Here is a 17078-nt window from a genome sequence, read left to right on the forward strand (position 1 = left end):
CGTCTGTGTGTGTCTCTCCTTGACTAGTAAGAGCTGAAACCCGCTTCTCTGTTTCCCTGCCTGCGCTCACACTCCGGCTATTCTATATCTGCGTTGTGTTGGTGTTTCTAGATGTTTTTTTTTTTTTTTTTTAAAGTATACCACTCGAGATCAACTGCTGAAAGACGGCGACGTTTATTTCTCTCTGCATAACAGAAAATGAAAGAAATGAAGTAAAAAATGACTCGGTCACCATTCATCTCTAGTGGCTGCAGTGAAAACGTGGCACTGGATCAGGAGCTTTGGTGTAGGATTATTAGTGCACTATATACCGGTTACAATCGTATCCTCGTCGCAGTTTTTTTTTATTTCATTTATTTATTTATTTTTATGATATTATTATTATTAGTTTTTCTCGTTCTCTTTTGACAAAAATGTTTATCCTGCGACTACAGGAAAGTATTTGTCTGTGTTGGAGGTGCTCCCCAACAGTCACAAAATGTGACAAAAACACAGCCTCAACGTTGAGGTGCTGAAAAAAAAAAAATATAACCAAAGACACCGTTTACTAGGGAGGCGCTGTAACCATCTTAGCCACGGCGTCCTGCAACACACAAAGAAATGCGTGCCAGAGACCTGTGCAATGAAACGTATCAGGGACATTATTGGCGCTACTACTGTCATTCTCTACTACAATCTCGGACTAAAATTAAGCGCAGGGCATTTCTGAAATTAAACAGAAACACTTGAAAATACACATTACTTGTTATTAAACCATTTTCGACCTCAGATACCGGAATCTGCATTGTATTTTATATGACCGATTGTACCCTTGTGGTCCAGACATATGACATTTGGTAGTTCACATGATCAAAACTTATGGTTAAATACAGGTCCCACCGAGATTTGAACTCGGATCGCTGGATTCAGAGTCCAGAGTGCTCACCATTACACCATGGAACCACTGCGGAGCAAGCGAGAGAGGAATGGCTGTAACATCCTCAGCTCCCAGGTGTAAAATCCCCTACTGCTGACAAACCCTGGACCGGAAGGCGTTCTCCCCGTTCTGATTGCACACAGTCCTTCAATATCCATTTTTCCTGTCGAATCCAAAATGCGACGTTTCATTTCTTGGTTCATACTGGCAGCTGGCAGCAGGTCTGGAGAACTGCACCATCAGCACCCAACCGTGCGCCACAAAAACTGCTCACATTGAAATAATAAGACACATGACAATATATGTATTACACATGTATATTTAGAAACGGTTTGAATAACATCGGTATTGCTAATTTAAATTAATAAACATGCCCTTAAAAACTAAATACGTTGGATCTTTATAAGTGAATATACACTTTCAAATACAAATTCGCACAGCTGTCTCCTAGCAAGTGAAGGCAGCACTGTATTCTGGACGCTATAGTTTATTCTAGAAACATGACACCTGGGCATGTTAGATATCAGGGGAAATCGCGGAGCCTCCTCTTTCGTTTGGTATGTAGACTGCGTGCCTAGCCCTTTCCGTTTTTGAGTTACAGGCACTTGAACGCACCTACCGATTTCCGTTTTTGAGTTACAGGCACTTGAACGCACCTACCGATTTGCTGCGCGTCACAGCACTGGAGCACTGAATGAGTGGCTGCATAGAATAATTCTGTGTCTCTTTTTAGTCGGTACTTATTGTGTTAACTGTGTGATTGTGTAGATGGGGGTGGTTAAACCCTAGCTGTCCTCTCACTTGTAAGGAGCAATTGTAAAATCCTTTTCTGCAGACTGAAAAGAAGTTAATGCCAAAAGGGGTTGCGAATCAATGTGCACAGACCCTGTAATAATATCAAGGGTGTGCTTTTAATTGAATGCAGTCGGGCCACAGCCAAGAAATAGACATATGTACATCTGATTAATGAAGAGTAATAGAATGGTTTTAATCGGAATACTAATGGGCAATAAAGTAACTTCCCTGACCGGGAATCGAACCCGGGCCGCGGCGGTGAGAGCGCCGAATCCTAACCACTAGACCACCAGGGACGCTGCTGTGGAGGTCTGCACGGCTGGCCAGGAATTCCTTTGCTAACAAAGCTGAAGCATCGAAAACGGAACAGCCCCCAAGCCCTGAGCAGTGACAGACAATGAATCATAATAAACTGCCGCATAATTAAATGAATTGCTGTGGTCCATTTCTAATTGTTCAAGAACTAGAAGTAGTTCTCCCTTTCAGATTATTCCGGACCATGCCGCGCTTAGTTTGCTGGTAGGTACGTTTGCTTAATGCCCTCGAGAGGCTCTGTGATGCAATCGATAGCGCATTGGACATCTACTCAAGCACCGATGGGTACGTTGGAAGGTTGTAAAACCGAGTCCCACCAGTTAATGCTTTTAAAGCTAGCAGTGGGAGTCTACAACATTGGTCACTTAAAATAAAAACCAGATTTTCAATTTGTTTTTGTAAGACAATGAAAATAAACGGAAGGTTCCACCAAGATTTGAACTCGGATCACTGGATTCAAAGTCCAGAGTGCTAACCATTACACCATGGAACCAATCACCTATGTCGGTTTTACGTTGCAGGGAATCTCTGGATATTATGATTTTCTTTCAAACATTTTCGAATACTTCACAATGGCTGAAGCTATCTGATGCAGCAAGAGCTGAAACGACATCTGCACGCGTGGATTTGAATGGTGTAACCCGTCTGTGTGTGTCTCTCCTTGACTAGTAAGAGCTGAAACCCGCTTCTCTGTTTCCCTGCCTGCGCTCACACTCCGGCTATTCTATATCTGCGTTGTGTTGGTGTTTCTAGATGTTTTTTTTTTTTTTTTTTAAAGTATACCACTCGAGATCAACTGCTGAAAGACGGCGACGTTTATTTCTCTCTGCATAACAGAAAATGAAAGAAATGAAGTAAAAAATGACTCGGTCACCATTCATCTCTAGTGGCTGCAGTGAAAACGTGGCACTGGATCAGGAGCTTTGGTGTAGGATTATTAGTGCACTATATACCGGTTACAATCGTATCCTCGTCGCAGTTTTTTTTTTATTTCATTTATTTATTTATTTTTATGATATTATTATTATTAGTTTTTCTCGTTCTCTTTTGACAAAAATGTTTATCCTGCGACTACAGGAAAGTATTTGTCTGTGTTGGAGGTGCTCCCCAACAGTCACAAAATGTGACAGGAACACAGCCTCAACGTTGAGGTGCTGAAAAAAAAAAATATAACCAAAGACACCGTTTACTAGGGAGGCGCTGTAACCATCTTAGCCACGGCGTCCTGCAACACACAAAGAAATGCGTGCCAGAGACCTGTGCAATGAAACGTATCAGGGACATTATTGGCGCTACTACTGTCATTCTCTACTACAATCTCGGACTAAAATTAAGCGCAGGGCATTTCTGAAATTAAACAGAAACACTTGAAAATACACATTACTTGTTATTAAACCATTTTCGACCTCAGATACCGGAATCTGCATTGTATTTTATATGACCGATTGTACCCTTGTGGTCCAGACATATGACATTTGGTAGTTCACATGATCAAAACTTATGGTTAAATACAGGTCCCACCGAGATTTGAACTCGGATCGCTGGATTCAGAGTCCAGAGTGCTCACCATTACACCATGGAACCACTGCGGAGCAAGCGAGAGAGGAATGGCTGTAACATCCTCAGCTCCCAGGTGTAAAATCCCCTACTGCTGACAAACCCTGGACCGCAAGGCGTTCTCCCCGTTCTGATTGCACACAGTCCTTCAATATCCATTTTTCCTGTCGAATCCAAAATGCGACGTTTCATTTCTTGGTTCATACTGGCAGCTGGCAGCAGGTCTGGAGAACTGCACCATCAGCACCCAACCGTGCGCCACAAAAACTGCTCACATTGAAATAATAAGACACATGACAATATATGTATTACACATGTATATTTAGAAACGGTTTGAATAACATCGGTATTGCTAATTTAAATTAATAAACATGCCCTTAAAAACTAAATACGTTGGATCTTTATAAGTGAATATACACTTTCAAATACAAATTCGCACAGCTGTCTCCTAGCAAGTGAAGGCAGCACTGTATTCTGGACGCTATAGTTTATTCTAGAAACATGACACCTGGGCATGTTAGATATCAGGGGAAATCGCGGAGCCTCCTCTTTCGTTTGGTATGTAGACTGCGTGCCTAGCCCTTTCCGTTTTTGAGTTACAGGCACTTGAACGCACCTACCGATTTCCGTTTTTGAGTTACAGGCACTTGAACGCACCTACCGATTTGCTGCGCGTCACAGCACTGGAGCACTGAATGAGTGGCTGCATAGAATAATTCTGTGTCTCTTTTTAGTCGGTACTTATTGTGTTAACTGTGTGATTGTGTAGATGGGGGTGGTTAAACCCTAGCTGTCCTCTCACTTGTAAGGAGCAATTGTAAAATCCTTTTCTGCAGACTGAAAAGAAGTTAATGCCAAAAGGGGTTGCGAATCAATGTGCACAGACCCTGTAATAATATCAAGGGTGTGCTTTTAATTGAATGCAGTCGGGCCACAGCCAAGAAATAGACATATGTACATCTGATTAATGAAGAGTAATAGAATGGTTTTAATCGGAATACTAATGGGCAATAAAGTAACTTCCCTGACCGGGAATCGAACCCGGGGCGCGGCGGTGAGAGCGCCGAATCCTAACCACTAGACCACCAGGGACGCTGCTGTGGAGGTCTGCACGGCTGGCCAGGAATTCCTTTGCTAACAAAGCTGAAGCATCGAAAACGGAACAGCCCCCAAGCCCTGAGCAGTGACAGACAATGAATCATAATAAACTGCCGCATAATTAAATGAATTGCTGTGGTCCATTTCTAATTGTTCAAGAACTAGAAGTAGTTCTCCCTTTCAGATTATTCCGGACCATGCCGCGCTTAGTTTGCTGGTAGGTACGTTTGCTTAATGCCCTCGAGAGGCTCTGTGATGCAATCGATAGCGCATTGGACATCTACTCAAGCACCGATGGGTACGTTGGAAGGTTGTAAAACCGAGTCCCACCAGTTAATGCTTTTAAAGCTAGCAGTGGGAGTCTACAACATTGGTCACTTAAAATAAAAACCTGATTTTCAATTTGTTTTTGTAAGACAATGAAAATAAACGGAAGGTTCAACCGAGATTTGAACTCGGATCACTGGATTCAAAGTCCAGAGTGCTAACCATTACACCATGGAACCAATCACCTATGTCGGTTTTACGTTGCAGGGAATCTCTGGATATTATGATTTTCTTTCAAACATTTTCGAATACTTCACAATGGCTGAAGCTATCTGATGCAGCAAGAGCTGAAACGACATCTGCACGCGTGGATTTGAATGGTGTAACCCGTCTGTGTGTGTCTCTCCTTGACTAGTAAGAGCTGAAACCCGCTTCTCTGTTTCCCTGCCTGCGCTCACACTCCGGCTATTCTATATCTGCGTTGTGTTGGTGTTTCTAGATGTTTTTTTTTTTTTTTTTTTAAAGTATACCACTCGAGATCAACTGCTGAAAGATGGCGACGTTTATTTCTCTCTGCATAACAGAAAATGAAAGAAATGAAGTAAAAAATGACTCGGTCACCATTCATCTCTAGTGGCTGCAGTGAAAACGTGGCACTGGATCAGGAGCTTTGGTGTAGGATTATTAGTGCACTATATACCGGTTACAATCGTATCCTCGTCGCAGTTTTTTTTTTATTTCATTTATTTATTTATTTTTATGATATTATTATTATTAGTTTTTCTCGTTCTCTTTTGACAAAAATGTTTATCCTGCGACTACAGGAAAGTATTTGTCTGTGTTGGAGGTGCTCCCCAACAGTCACAAAATGTGACAAAAACACAGCCTCAACGTTGAGGTGCTGAAAAAAAAAAAATATAACCAAAGACACCGTTTACTAGGGAGGCGCTGTAACCATCTTAGCCACGGCGTCCTGCAACACACAAAGAAATGCGTGCCAGAGACCTGTGCAATGAAACGTATCAGGGACATTATTGGCGCTACTACTGTCATTCTCTACTACAATCTCGGACTAAAATTAAGCGCAGGGCATTTCTGAAATTAAACAGAAACACTTGAAAATACACATTACTTGTTATTAAACCATTTTCGACCTCAGATACCGGAATCTGCATTGTATTTTATATGACCGATTGTACCCTTGTGGTCCAGACATATGACATTTGGTAGTTCACATGATCAAAACTTATGGTTAAATACAGGTCCCACCGAGATTTGAACTCGGATCGCTGGATTCAGAGTCCAGAGTGCTCACCATTACACCATGGAACCACTGCGGAGCAAGCGAGAGAGGAATGGCTGTAACATCCTCAGCTCCCAGGTGTAAAATCCCCTACTGCTGACAAACCCTGGACCGCAAGGCGTTCTCCCCGTTCTGATTGCACACAGTCCTTCAATATCCATTTTTCCTGTCGAATCCAAAATGCGACGTTTCATTTCTTGGTTCATACTGGCAGCTGGCAGCAGGTCTGGAGAACTGCACCATCAGCACCCAACCGTGCGCCACAAAAACTGCTCACATTGAAATAATAAGACACATGACAATATATGTATTACACATGTATATTTAGAAACGGTTTGAATAACATCGGTATTGCTAATTTAAATTAATAAACATGCCCTTAAAAACTAAATACGTTGGATCTTTATAAGTGAATATACACTTTCAAATACAAATTCGCACAGCTGTCTCCTAGCAAGTGAAGGCAGCACTGTATTCTGGACGCTATAGTTTATTCTAGAAACATGACACCTGGGCATGTTAGATATCAGGGGAAATCGCGGAGCCTCCTCTTTCGTTTGGTATGTAGACTGCGTGCCTAGCCCTTTCCGTTTTTGAGTTACAGGCACTTGAACGCACCTACCGATTTCCGTTTTTGAGTTACAGGCACTTGAACGCACCTACCGATTTGCTGCGCGTCACAGCACTGGAGCACTGAATGAGTGGCTGCATAGAATAATTCTGTGTCTCTTTTTAGTCGGTACTTATTGTGTTAACTGTGTGATTGTGTAGATGGGGGTGGTTAAACCCTAGCTGTCCTCTCACTTGTAAGGAGCAATTGTAAAATCCTTTTCTGCAGACTGAAAAGAAGTTAATGCCAAAAGGGGTTGCGAATCAATGTGCACAGACCCTGTAATAATATCAAGGGTGTGCTTTTAATTGAATGCAGTCGGGCCACAGCCAAGAAATAGACATATGTACATCTGATTAATGAAGAGTAATAGAATGGTTTTAATCGGAATACTAATGGGCAATAAAGTAACTTCCCTGACCGGGAATCGAACCCGGGGCGCGGCGGTGAGAGCGCCGAATCCTAACCACTAGACCACCAGGGACGCTGCTGTGGAGGTCTGCACGGCTGGCCAGGAATTCCTTTGCTAACAAAGCTGAAGCATCGAAAACGGAACAGCCCCCAAGCCCTGAGCAGTGACAGACAATGAATCATAATAAACTGCCGCATAATTAAATGAATTGCTGTGGTCCATTTCTAATTGTTCAAGAACTAGAAGTAGTTCTCCCTTTCAGATTATTCCGGACCATGCCGCGCTTAGTTTGCTGGTAGGTACGTTTGCTTAATGCCCTCGAGAGGCTCTGTGATGCAATCGATAGCGCATTGGACATCTACTCAAGCACCGATGGGTACGTTGGAAGGTTGTAAAACCGAGTCCCACCAGTTAATGCTTTTAAAGCTAGCAGTGGGAGTCTACAACATTGGTCACTTAAAATAAAAACCAGATTTTCAATTTGTTTTTGTAAGACAATGAAAATAAACGGAAGGTTCCACCAAGATTTGAACTCGGATCACTGGATTCAAAGTCCAGAGTGCTAACCATTACACCATGGAACCAATCACCTATGTCGGTTTTACGTTGCAGGGAATCTCTGGATATTATGATTTTCTTTCAAACATTTTCGAATACTTCACAATGGCTGAAGCTATCTGATGCAGCAAGAGCTGAAACGACATCTGCACGCGTGGATTTGAATGGTGTAACCCGTCTGTGTGTGTCTCTCCTTGACTAGTAAGAGCTGAAACCCGCTTCTCTGTTTCCCTGCCTGCGCTCACACTCCGGCTATTCTATATCTGCGTTGTGTTGGTGTTTCTAGATGTTTTTTTTTTTTTTTTTTTAAAGTATACCACTCGAGATCAACTGCTGAAAGATGGCGACGTTTATTTCTCTCTGCATAACAGAAAATGAAAGAAATGAAGTAAAAAATGACTCGGTCACCATTCATCTCTAGTGGCTGCAGTGAAAACGTGGCACTGGATCAGGAGCTTTGGTGTAGGATTATTAGTGCACTATATACCGGTTACAATCGTATCCTCGTCGCAGTTTTTTTTTTATTTCATTTATTTATTTATTTTTATGATATTATTATTATTAGTTTTTCTCGTTCTCTTTTGACAAAAATGTTTATCCTGCGACTACAGGAAAGTATTTGTCTGTGTTGGAGGTGCTCCCCAACAGTCACAAAATGTGACAAAAACACAGCCTCAACGTTGAGGTGCTGAAAAAAAAAAAATATAACCAAAGACACCGTTTACTAGGGAGGCGCTGTAACCATCTTAGCCACGGCGTCCTGCAACACACAAAGAAATGCGTGCCAGAGACCTGTGCAATGAAACGTATCAGGGACATTATTGGCGCTACTACTGTCATTCTCTACTACAATCTCGGACTAAAATTAAGCGCAGGGCATTTCTGAAATTAAACAGAAACACTTGAAAATACACATTACTTGTTATTAAACCATTTTCGACCTCAGATACCGGAATCTGCATTGTATTTTATATGACCGATTGTACCCTTGTGGTCCAGACATATGACATTTGGTAGTTCACATGATCAAAACTTATGGTTAAATACAGGTCCCACCGAGATTTGAACTCGGATCGCTGGATTCAGAGTCCAGAGTGCTCACCATTACACCATGGAACCACTGCGGAGCAAGCGAGAGAGGAATGGCTGTAACATCCTCAGCTCCCAGGTGTAAAATCCCCTACTGCTGACAAACCCTGGACCGCAAGGCGTTCTCCCCGTTCTGATTGCACACAGTCCTTCAATATCCATTTTTCCTGTCGAATCCAAAATGCGACGTTTCATTTCTTGGTTCATACTGGCAGCTGGCAGCAGGTCTGGAGAACTGCACCATCAGCACCCAACCGTGCGCCACAAAAACTGCTCACATTGAAATAATAAGACACATGACAATATATGTATTACACATGTATATTTAGAAACGGTTTGAATAACATCGGTATTGCTAATTTAAATTAATAAACATGCCCTTAAAAACTAAATACGTTGGATCTTTATAAGTGAATATACACTTTCAAATACAAATTCGCACAGCTGTCTCCTAGCAAGTGAAGGCAGCACTGTATTCTGGACGCTATAGTTTATTCTAGAAACATGACACCTGGGCATGTTAGATATCAGGGGAAATCGCGGAGCCTCCTCTTTCGTTTGGTATGTAGACTGCGTGCCTAGCCCTTTCCGTTTTTGAGTTACAGGCACTTGAACGCACCTACCGATTTCCGTTTTTGAGTTACAGGCACTTGAACGCACCTACCGATTTGCTGCGCGTCACAGCACTGGAGCACTGAATGAGTGGCTGCATAGAATAATTCTGTGTCTCTTTTTAGTCGGTACTTATTGTGTTAACTGTGTGATTGTGTAGATGGGGGTGGTTAAACCCTAGCTGTCCTCTCACTTGTAAGGAGCAATTGTAAAATCCTTTTCTGCAGACTGAAAAGAAGTTAATGCCAAAAGGGGTTGCGAATCAATGTGCACAGACCCTGTAATAATATCAAGGGTGTGCTTTTAATTGAATGCAGTCGGGCCACAGCCAAGAAATAGACATATGTACATCTGATTAATGAAGAGTAATAGAATGGTTTTAATCGGAATACTAATGGGCAATAAAGTAACTTCCCTGACCGGGGATCGAACCCGGGGCGCGGCGGTGAGAGCGCCGAATCCTAACCACTAGACCACCAGGGACGCTGCTGTGGAGGTCTGCACGGCTGGCCAGGAATTCCTTTGCTAACAAAGCTGAAGCATCGAAAACGGAACAGCCCCCAAGCCCTGAGCAGTGACAGACAATGAATCATAATAAACTGCCGCATAATTAAATGAATTGCTGTGGTCCATTTCTAATTGTTCAAGAACTAGAAGTAGTTCTCCCTTTCAGATTATTCCGGACCATGCCGCGCTTAGTTTGCTGGTAGGTACGTTTGCTTAATGCCCTCGAGAGGCTCTGTGATGCAATCGATAGCGCATTGGACATCTACTCAAGCACCGATGGGTACGTTGGAAGGTTGTAAAACCGAGTCCCACCAGTTAATGCTTTTAAAGCTAGCAGTGGGAGTCTACAACATTGGTCACTTAAAATAAAAACCTGATTTTCAATTTGTTTTTGTAAGACAATGAAAATAAACGGAAGGTTCCACCGAGATTTGAACTCGGATCACTGGATTCAAAGTCCAGAGTGCTAACCATTACACCATGGAACCAATCACCTATGTCGGTTTTACGTTGCAGGGAATCTCTGGATATTATGATTTTCTTTCAAACATTTTCGAATACTTCACAATGGCTGAAGCTATCTGATGCAGCAAGAGCTGAAACGACATCTGCACGCGTGGATTTGAATGGTGTAACCCGTCTGTGTGTGTCTCTCCTTGACTAGTAAGAGCTGAAACCCGCTTCTCTGTTTCCCTGCCTGCGCTCACACTCCGGCTATTCTATATCTGCGTTGTGTTGGTGTTTCTAGATGTTTTTTTTTTTTTAAAGTATACCACTCGAGATCAACTGCTGAAAGACGGCGACGTTTATTTCTCTCTGCATAACAGAAAATGAAAGAAATGAAGTAAAAAATGACTCGGTCACCATTCATCTCTAGTGGCTGCAGTGAAAACGTGGCACTGGATCAGGAGCTTTGGTGTAGGATTATTAGTGCACTATATACCGGTTACAATCGTATCCTCGTCGCAGTTTTTTTTTATTTCATTTATTTATTTATTTTTATGATATTATTATTATTAGTTTTTCTCGTTCTCTTTTGACAAAAATGTTTATCCTGCGACTACAGGAAAGTATTTGTCTGTGTTGGAGGTGCTCCCCAACAGTCACAAAATGTGACAAAAACACAGCCTCAACGTTGAGGTGCTGAAAAAAAAAAAATATAACCAAAGACACCGTTTACTAGGGAGGCGCTGTAACCATCTTAGCCACGGCGTCCTGCAACACACAAAGAAATGCGTGCCAGAGACCTATGCAATGAAACGTATCAGGGACATTATTGGCGCTACTACTGTCATTCTCTACTACAATCTCGGACTAAAATTAAGCGCAGGGCATTTCTGAAATTAAACAGAAACACTTGAAAATACACATTACTTGTTATTAAACCATTTTCGACCTCAGATACCGGAATCTGCATTGTATTTTATATGACCGATTGTACACTTGTGGTCCAGACATATGACATTTGGTAGTTCACATGATCAAAACTTATGGTTAAATACAGGTCCCACCGAGATTTGAACTCGGATCGCTGGATTCAGAATCCAGAGTGCTCACCATTACACCATGGAACCACTGCGGAGCAAGCGAGAGAGGAATGGCTGTAACATCCTCAGCTCCCAGGTGTAAAATCCCCTACTGCTGACAAACCCTGGACCGCAAGGCGTTCTCCCCGTTCTGATTGCACACAGTCCTTCAATATCCATTTTTCCTGTCGAATCCAAAATGCGACGTTTCATTTCTTGGTTCATACTGGCAGCTGGCAGCAGGTCTGGAGAACTGCACTATCAGCACCCAATCGTGCGCCACAAAAACTGCTCACATTGAAATAATAAGACACATGACAATATATGTATTACACATGTATATTTAGAAACGGTTTGAATAACATCGGTATTGCTAATTTAAATTAATAAACATGCCCTTAAAAACTAAATACGTTGGATCTTTATAAGTGAATATACACTTTCAAATACAAATTCGCACAGCTGTCTCCTAGCAAGTGAAGGCAGCACTGTATTCTGGACGCTATAGTTTATTCTAGAAACATGACACCTGGGCATGTTAGATATCAGGGGAAATCGCGGAGCCTCCTCTTTCGTTTGGTATGTAGACTGCGTGCCTAGCCCTTTCCGTTTTTGAGTTACAGGCACTTGAACGCACCTACCGATTTCCGTTTTTGAGTTACAGGCACTTGAACGCACCTACCGATTTGCTGCGCGTCACAGCACTGGAGCACTGAATGAGTGGCTGCATAGAATAATTCTGTGTCTCTTTTTAGTCGGTACTTATTGTGTTAACTGTGTGATTGTGTAGATGGGGGTGGTTAAACCCTAGCTGTCCTCTCACTTGTAAGGAGCAATTGTAAAATCCTTTTCTGCAGACTGAAAAGAAGTTAATGCCAAAAGGGGTTGCGAATCAATGTGCACAGACCCTGTAATAATATCAAGGGTGTGCTTTTAATTGAATGCAGTCGGGCCACAGCCAAGAAATAGACATATGTACATCTGATTAATGAAGAGTAATAGAATGGTTTTAATCGGAATACTAATGGGCAATAAAGTAACTTCCCTGACCGGGGATCGAACCCGGGGCGCGGCGGTGAGAGCGCCGAATCCTAACCACTAGACCACCAGGGACGCTGCTGTGGAGGTCTGCACGGCTGGCCAGGAATTCCTTTGCTAACAAAGCTGAAGCATCGAAAACGGAACAGCCCCCAAGCCCTGAGCAGTGACAGACAATGAATCATAATAAACTGCCGCATAATTAAATGAATTGCTGTGGTCCATTTCTAATTGTTCAAGAACTAGAAGTAGTTCTCCCTTTCAGATTATTCCGGACCATGCCGCGCTTAGTTTGCTGGTAGGTACGTTTGCTTAATGCCCTCGAGAGGCTCTGTGATGCAATCGATAGCGCATTGGACATCTACTCAAGCACCGATGGGTACGTTGGAAGGTTGTAAAACCGAGTCCCACCAGTTAATGCTTTTAAAGCTAGCAGTGGGAGTCTACAACATTGGTCACTTAAAATAAAAACCTGATTTTCAATTTGTTTTTGTAAGACAATGAAAATAAACGGAAGGTTCCACCGAGATTTGAACTCGGATCACTGGATTCAAAGTCCAGAGTGCTAACCATTACACCATGGAACCAATCACCTATGTCGGTTTTACGTTGCAGGGAATCTCTGGATATTATGATTTTCTTTCAAACATTTTCGAATACTTCACAATGGCTGAAGCTATCTGATGCAGCAAGAGCTGAAACGACATCTGCACGCGTGGATTTGAATGGTGTAACCCGTCTGTGTGTGTCTCTCCTTGACTAGTAAGAGCTGAAACCCGCTTCTCTGTTTCCCTGCCTGCGCTCACACTCCGGCTATTCTATATCTGCGTTGTGTTGGTGTTTCTAGATGTTTTTTTTTTTTTTAAAGTATACCACTCGAGATCAACTGCTGAAAGACGGCGACGTTTATTTCTCTCTGCATAACAGAAAATGAAAGAAATGAAGTAAAAAATGACTCGGTCACCATTCATCTCTAGTGGCTGCAGTGAAAACGTGGCACTGGATCAGGAGCTTTGGTGTAGGATTATTAGTGCACTATATACCGGTTACAATCGTATCCTCGTCGCAGTTTTTTTTTATTTCATTTATTTATTTATTTTTATGATATTATTATTATTAGTTTTTCTCGTTCTCTTTTGACAAAAATGTTTATCCTGCGACTACAGGAAAGTATTTGTCTGTGTTGGAGGTGCTCCCCAACAGTCACAAAATGTGACAAAAACACAGCCTCAACGTTGAGGTGCTGAAAAAAAAAAAATATAACCAAAGACACCGTTTACTAGGGAGGCGCTGTAACCATCTTAGCCACGGCGTCCTGCAACACACAAAGAAATGCGTGCCAGAGACCTATGCAATGAAACGTATCAGGGACATTATTGGCGCTACTACTGTCATTCTCTACTACAATCTCGGACTAAAATTAAGCGCAGGGCATTTCTGAAATTAAACAGAAACACTTGAAAATACACATTACTTGTTATTAAACCATTTTCGACCTCAGATACCGGAATCTGCATTGTATTTTATATGACCGATTGTACACTTGTGGTCCAGACATATGACATTTGGTAGTTCACATGATCAAAACTTATGGTTAAATACAGGTCCCACCGAGATTTGAACTCGGATCGCTGGATTCAGAGTCCAGAGTGCTCACCATTACACCATGGAACCACTGCGGAGCAAGCGAGAGAGGAATGGCTGTAACATCCTCAGCTCCCAGGTGTAAAATCCCCTACTGCTGACAAACCCTGGACCGCAAGGCGTTCTCCCCGTTCTGATTGCACACAGTCCTTCAATATCCATTTTTCCTGTCGAATCCAAAATGCGACGTTTCATTTCTTGGTTCATACTGGCAGCTGGCAGCAGGTCTGGAGAACTGCACTATCAGCACCCAATCGTGCGCCACAAAAACTGCTCACATTGAAATAATAAGACACATGACAATATATGTATTACACATGTATATTTAGAAACGGTTTGAATAACATCGGTATTGCTAATTTAAATTAATAAACATGCCCTTAAAAACTAAATACGTTGGATCTTTATAAGTGAATATACACTTTCAAATACAAATTCGCACAGCTGTCTCCTAGCAAGTGAAGGCAGCACTGTATTCTGGACGCTATAGTTTATTCTAGAAACATGACACCTGGGCATGTTAGATATCAGGGGAAATCGCGGAGCCTCCTCTTTCGTTTGGTATGTAGACTGCGTGCCTAGCCCTTTCCGTTTTTGAGTTACAGGCACTTGAACGCACCTACCGATTTCCGTTTTTGAGTTACAGGCACTTGAACGCACCTACCGATTTGCTGCGCGTCACAGCACTGGAGCACTGAATGAGTGGCTGCATAGAATAATTCTGTGTCTCTTTTTAGTCGGTACTTATTGTGTTAACTGTGTGATTGTGTAGATGGGGGTGGTTAAACCCTAGCTGTCCTCTCACTTGTAAGGAGCAATTGTAAAATCCTTTTCTGCAGACTGAAAAGAAGTTAATGCCAAAAGGGGTTGCGAATCAATGTGCACAGACCCTGTAATAATATCAAGGGTGTGCTTTTAATTGAATGCAGTCGGGCCACAGCCAAGAAATAGACATATGTACATCTGATTAATGAAGAGTAATAGAATGGTTTTAATCGGAATACTAATGGGCAATAAAGTAACTTCCCTGACCGGGAATCGAACCCGGGCCGCGGCGGTGAGAGCGCCGAATCCTAACCACTAGACCACCAGGGACGCTGCTGTGGAGGTCTGCACGGCTGGCCAGGAATTCCTTTGCTAACAAAGCTGAAGCATCGAAAACGGAACAGCCCCCAAGCCCTGAGCAGTGACAGACAATGAATCATAATAAACTGCCGCATAATTAAATGAATTGCTGTGGTCCATTTCTAATTGTTCAAGAACTAGAAGTAGTTCTCCCTTTCAGATTATTCCGGACCATGCCGCGCTTAGTTTGCTGGTAGGTACGTTTGCTTAATGCCCTCGAGAGGCTCTGTGATGCAATCGATAGCGCATTGGACATCTACTCAAGCACCGATGGGTACGTTGGAAGGTTGTAAAACCGAGTCCCACCAGTTAATGCTTTTAAAGCTAGCAGTGGGAGTCTACAACATTGGTCACTTAAAATAAAAACCTGATTTTCAATTTGTTTTTGTAAGACAATGAAAATAAACGGAAGGTGCCACCGAGATTTGAATTCGGATCACTGGATTCAAAGTCCAGAGTGCTAACCATTACACCATGGAACCAATCACCTATGTCGGTTTTACGTTGCAGGGAATCTCTGGATATTATGATTTTCTTTCAAACATTTTCGAATACTTCACAATGGCTGAAGCTATCTGATGCAGCAAGAGCTGAAACGACATCTGCACGCGTGGATTTGAATGGTGTAACCCGTCTGTGTGTGTCTCTCCTTGACTAGTAAGAGCTGAAACCCGCTTCTCTGTTTCCCTGCCTGCGCTCACACTCCGGCTATTCTATATCTGCGTTGTGTTGGTGTTTCTAGATGTTTTTTTTTTTTTTTTTTTAAAGTATACCACTCGAGATCAACTGCTGAAAGACGGCGACGTTTATTTCTCTCTGCATAACAGAAAATGAAAGAAATGAAGTAAAAAATGACTCGGTCACCATTCATCTCTAGTGGCTGCAGTGAAAACGTGGCACTGGATCAGGAGCTTTGGTGTAGGATTATTAGTGCACTATATACCGGTTACAATCGTATCCTCGTCGCAGTTTTTTTTTTATTTCATTTATTTATTTATTTTTATGATATTATTATTATTAGTTTTTCTCGTTCTCTTTTGACAAAAATGTTTATCCTGCGACTACAGGAAAGTATTTGTCTGTGTTGGAGGTGCTCCCCAACAGTCACAAAATGTGACAAAAACACAGCCTCAACGTTGAGGTGCTGAAAAAAAAAAAATATAACCAAAGACACCGTTTACTAGGGAGGCGCTGTAACCATCTTAGCCACGGCGTCCTGCAACACACAAAGAAATGCGTGCCAGAGACCTGTGCAATGAAACGTATCAGGGACATTATTGGCGCTACTACTGTCATTCTCTACTACAATCTAGGACTAAAATTAAGCGCAGGGCATTTCTGAAATTAAACAGAAACACTTGAAAATACACATTACTTGTTATTAAACCATTTTCGACCTCAGATACCGGAATCTGCATTGTATTTTATATGACCGATTGTACACTTGTGGTCCAGACATATGACATTTGGTAGTTCACATGATCAAAACTTATGGTTAAATACAGGTCCCACCGAGATTTGAACTCGGATCGCTGGATTCAGAGTCCAGAGTGCTCACCATTACACCATGGAACCACTGCGGAGCAAGCGAGAGAGGAATGGCTGTAACATCCTCAGCTCCCAGGTGTAAAATCCCCTACTGCTGACAAACCCTGGACCGCAAGGCGTTCTCCCCGTTCTGATTGCACACAGTCCTTCAATATCCA

General features: G+C 42.3%; 19 non-coding genes across 19 annotated transcripts; all 19 read right to left on the reverse strand.

Moving 5' to 3' along the window:
• Positions 1-870: 870 nt before the first annotated feature.
• Positions 871-942, reverse strand: trnaq-cug (transfer RNA glutamine (anticodon CUG)). The gene has a single exon. It is a non-coding gene; the product is annotated as a tRNA-Gln (tRNA).
• Positions 943-1935: 993 nt separating this feature from the next.
• Positions 1936-2007, reverse strand: trnae-cuc (transfer RNA glutamic acid (anticodon CUC)). Its single transcript has one exon. It is a non-coding gene; the product is annotated as a tRNA-Glu (tRNA).
• Positions 2008-2447: 440 nt separating this feature from the next.
• trnaq-uug (transfer RNA glutamine (anticodon UUG)) lies at positions 2448-2519 on the reverse strand. The gene has a single exon. It is a non-coding gene; the product is annotated as a tRNA-Gln (tRNA).
• A 1019-nt stretch (positions 2520-3538) lies between these two features.
• trnaq-cug (transfer RNA glutamine (anticodon CUG)) lies at positions 3539-3610 on the reverse strand. Its single transcript has one exon. It is a non-coding gene; the product is annotated as a tRNA-Gln (tRNA).
• A 993-nt stretch (positions 3611-4603) lies between these two features.
• Positions 4604-4675, reverse strand: trnae-cuc (transfer RNA glutamic acid (anticodon CUC)). The gene has a single exon. It is a non-coding gene; the product is annotated as a tRNA-Glu (tRNA).
• Positions 4676-5115: 440 nt separating this feature from the next.
• Positions 5116-5187, reverse strand: trnaq-uug (transfer RNA glutamine (anticodon UUG)). The gene has a single exon. It is a non-coding gene; the product is annotated as a tRNA-Gln (tRNA).
• Positions 5188-6208: 1021 nt separating this feature from the next.
• trnaq-cug (transfer RNA glutamine (anticodon CUG)) lies at positions 6209-6280 on the reverse strand. Its single transcript has one exon. It is a non-coding gene; the product is annotated as a tRNA-Gln (tRNA).
• Positions 6281-7273: 993 nt separating this feature from the next.
• On the reverse strand, positions 7274-7345 carry trnae-cuc (transfer RNA glutamic acid (anticodon CUC)). The gene has a single exon. It is a non-coding gene; the product is annotated as a tRNA-Glu (tRNA).
• A 440-nt stretch (positions 7346-7785) lies between these two features.
• Positions 7786-7857, reverse strand: trnaq-uug (transfer RNA glutamine (anticodon UUG)). The gene has a single exon. It is a non-coding gene; the product is annotated as a tRNA-Gln (tRNA).
• Positions 7858-8878: 1021 nt separating this feature from the next.
• Positions 8879-8950, reverse strand: trnaq-cug (transfer RNA glutamine (anticodon CUG)). The gene has a single exon. It is a non-coding gene; the product is annotated as a tRNA-Gln (tRNA).
• A 993-nt stretch (positions 8951-9943) lies between these two features.
• On the reverse strand, positions 9944-10015 carry trnae-cuc (transfer RNA glutamic acid (anticodon CUC)). The gene has a single exon. It is a non-coding gene; the product is annotated as a tRNA-Glu (tRNA).
• Positions 10016-10455: 440 nt separating this feature from the next.
• Positions 10456-10527, reverse strand: trnaq-uug (transfer RNA glutamine (anticodon UUG)). Its single transcript has one exon. It is a non-coding gene; the product is annotated as a tRNA-Gln (tRNA).
• Positions 10528-11541: 1014 nt separating this feature from the next.
• Positions 11542-11613, reverse strand: trnaq-cug (transfer RNA glutamine (anticodon CUG)). The gene has a single exon. It is a non-coding gene; the product is annotated as a tRNA-Gln (tRNA).
• Positions 11614-12606: 993 nt separating this feature from the next.
• On the reverse strand, positions 12607-12678 carry trnae-cuc (transfer RNA glutamic acid (anticodon CUC)). Its single transcript has one exon. It is a non-coding gene; the product is annotated as a tRNA-Glu (tRNA).
• Positions 12679-13118: 440 nt separating this feature from the next.
• trnaq-uug (transfer RNA glutamine (anticodon UUG)) lies at positions 13119-13190 on the reverse strand. Its single transcript has one exon. It is a non-coding gene; the product is annotated as a tRNA-Gln (tRNA).
• A 1015-nt stretch (positions 13191-14205) lies between these two features.
• trnaq-cug (transfer RNA glutamine (anticodon CUG)) lies at positions 14206-14277 on the reverse strand. The gene has a single exon. It is a non-coding gene; the product is annotated as a tRNA-Gln (tRNA).
• A 993-nt stretch (positions 14278-15270) lies between these two features.
• trnae-cuc (transfer RNA glutamic acid (anticodon CUC)) lies at positions 15271-15342 on the reverse strand. The gene has a single exon. It is a non-coding gene; the product is annotated as a tRNA-Glu (tRNA).
• A 440-nt stretch (positions 15343-15782) lies between these two features.
• trnaq-uug (transfer RNA glutamine (anticodon UUG)) lies at positions 15783-15854 on the reverse strand. Its single transcript has one exon. It is a non-coding gene; the product is annotated as a tRNA-Gln (tRNA).
• A 1021-nt stretch (positions 15855-16875) lies between these two features.
• trnaq-cug (transfer RNA glutamine (anticodon CUG)) lies at positions 16876-16947 on the reverse strand. The gene has a single exon. It is a non-coding gene; the product is annotated as a tRNA-Gln (tRNA).
• Positions 16948-17078: the final 131 nt, after the last annotated feature.

The sequence above is a fragment of the Acipenser ruthenus genome, chromosome 11 (genome assembly GCF_902713425.1).
Source record: "Acipenser ruthenus chromosome 11, fAciRut3.2 maternal haplotype, whole genome shotgun sequence".
NCBI classification, from domain to species: Eukaryota; Metazoa; Chordata; class Actinopteri; order Acipenseriformes; family Acipenseridae; genus Acipenser; species Acipenser ruthenus.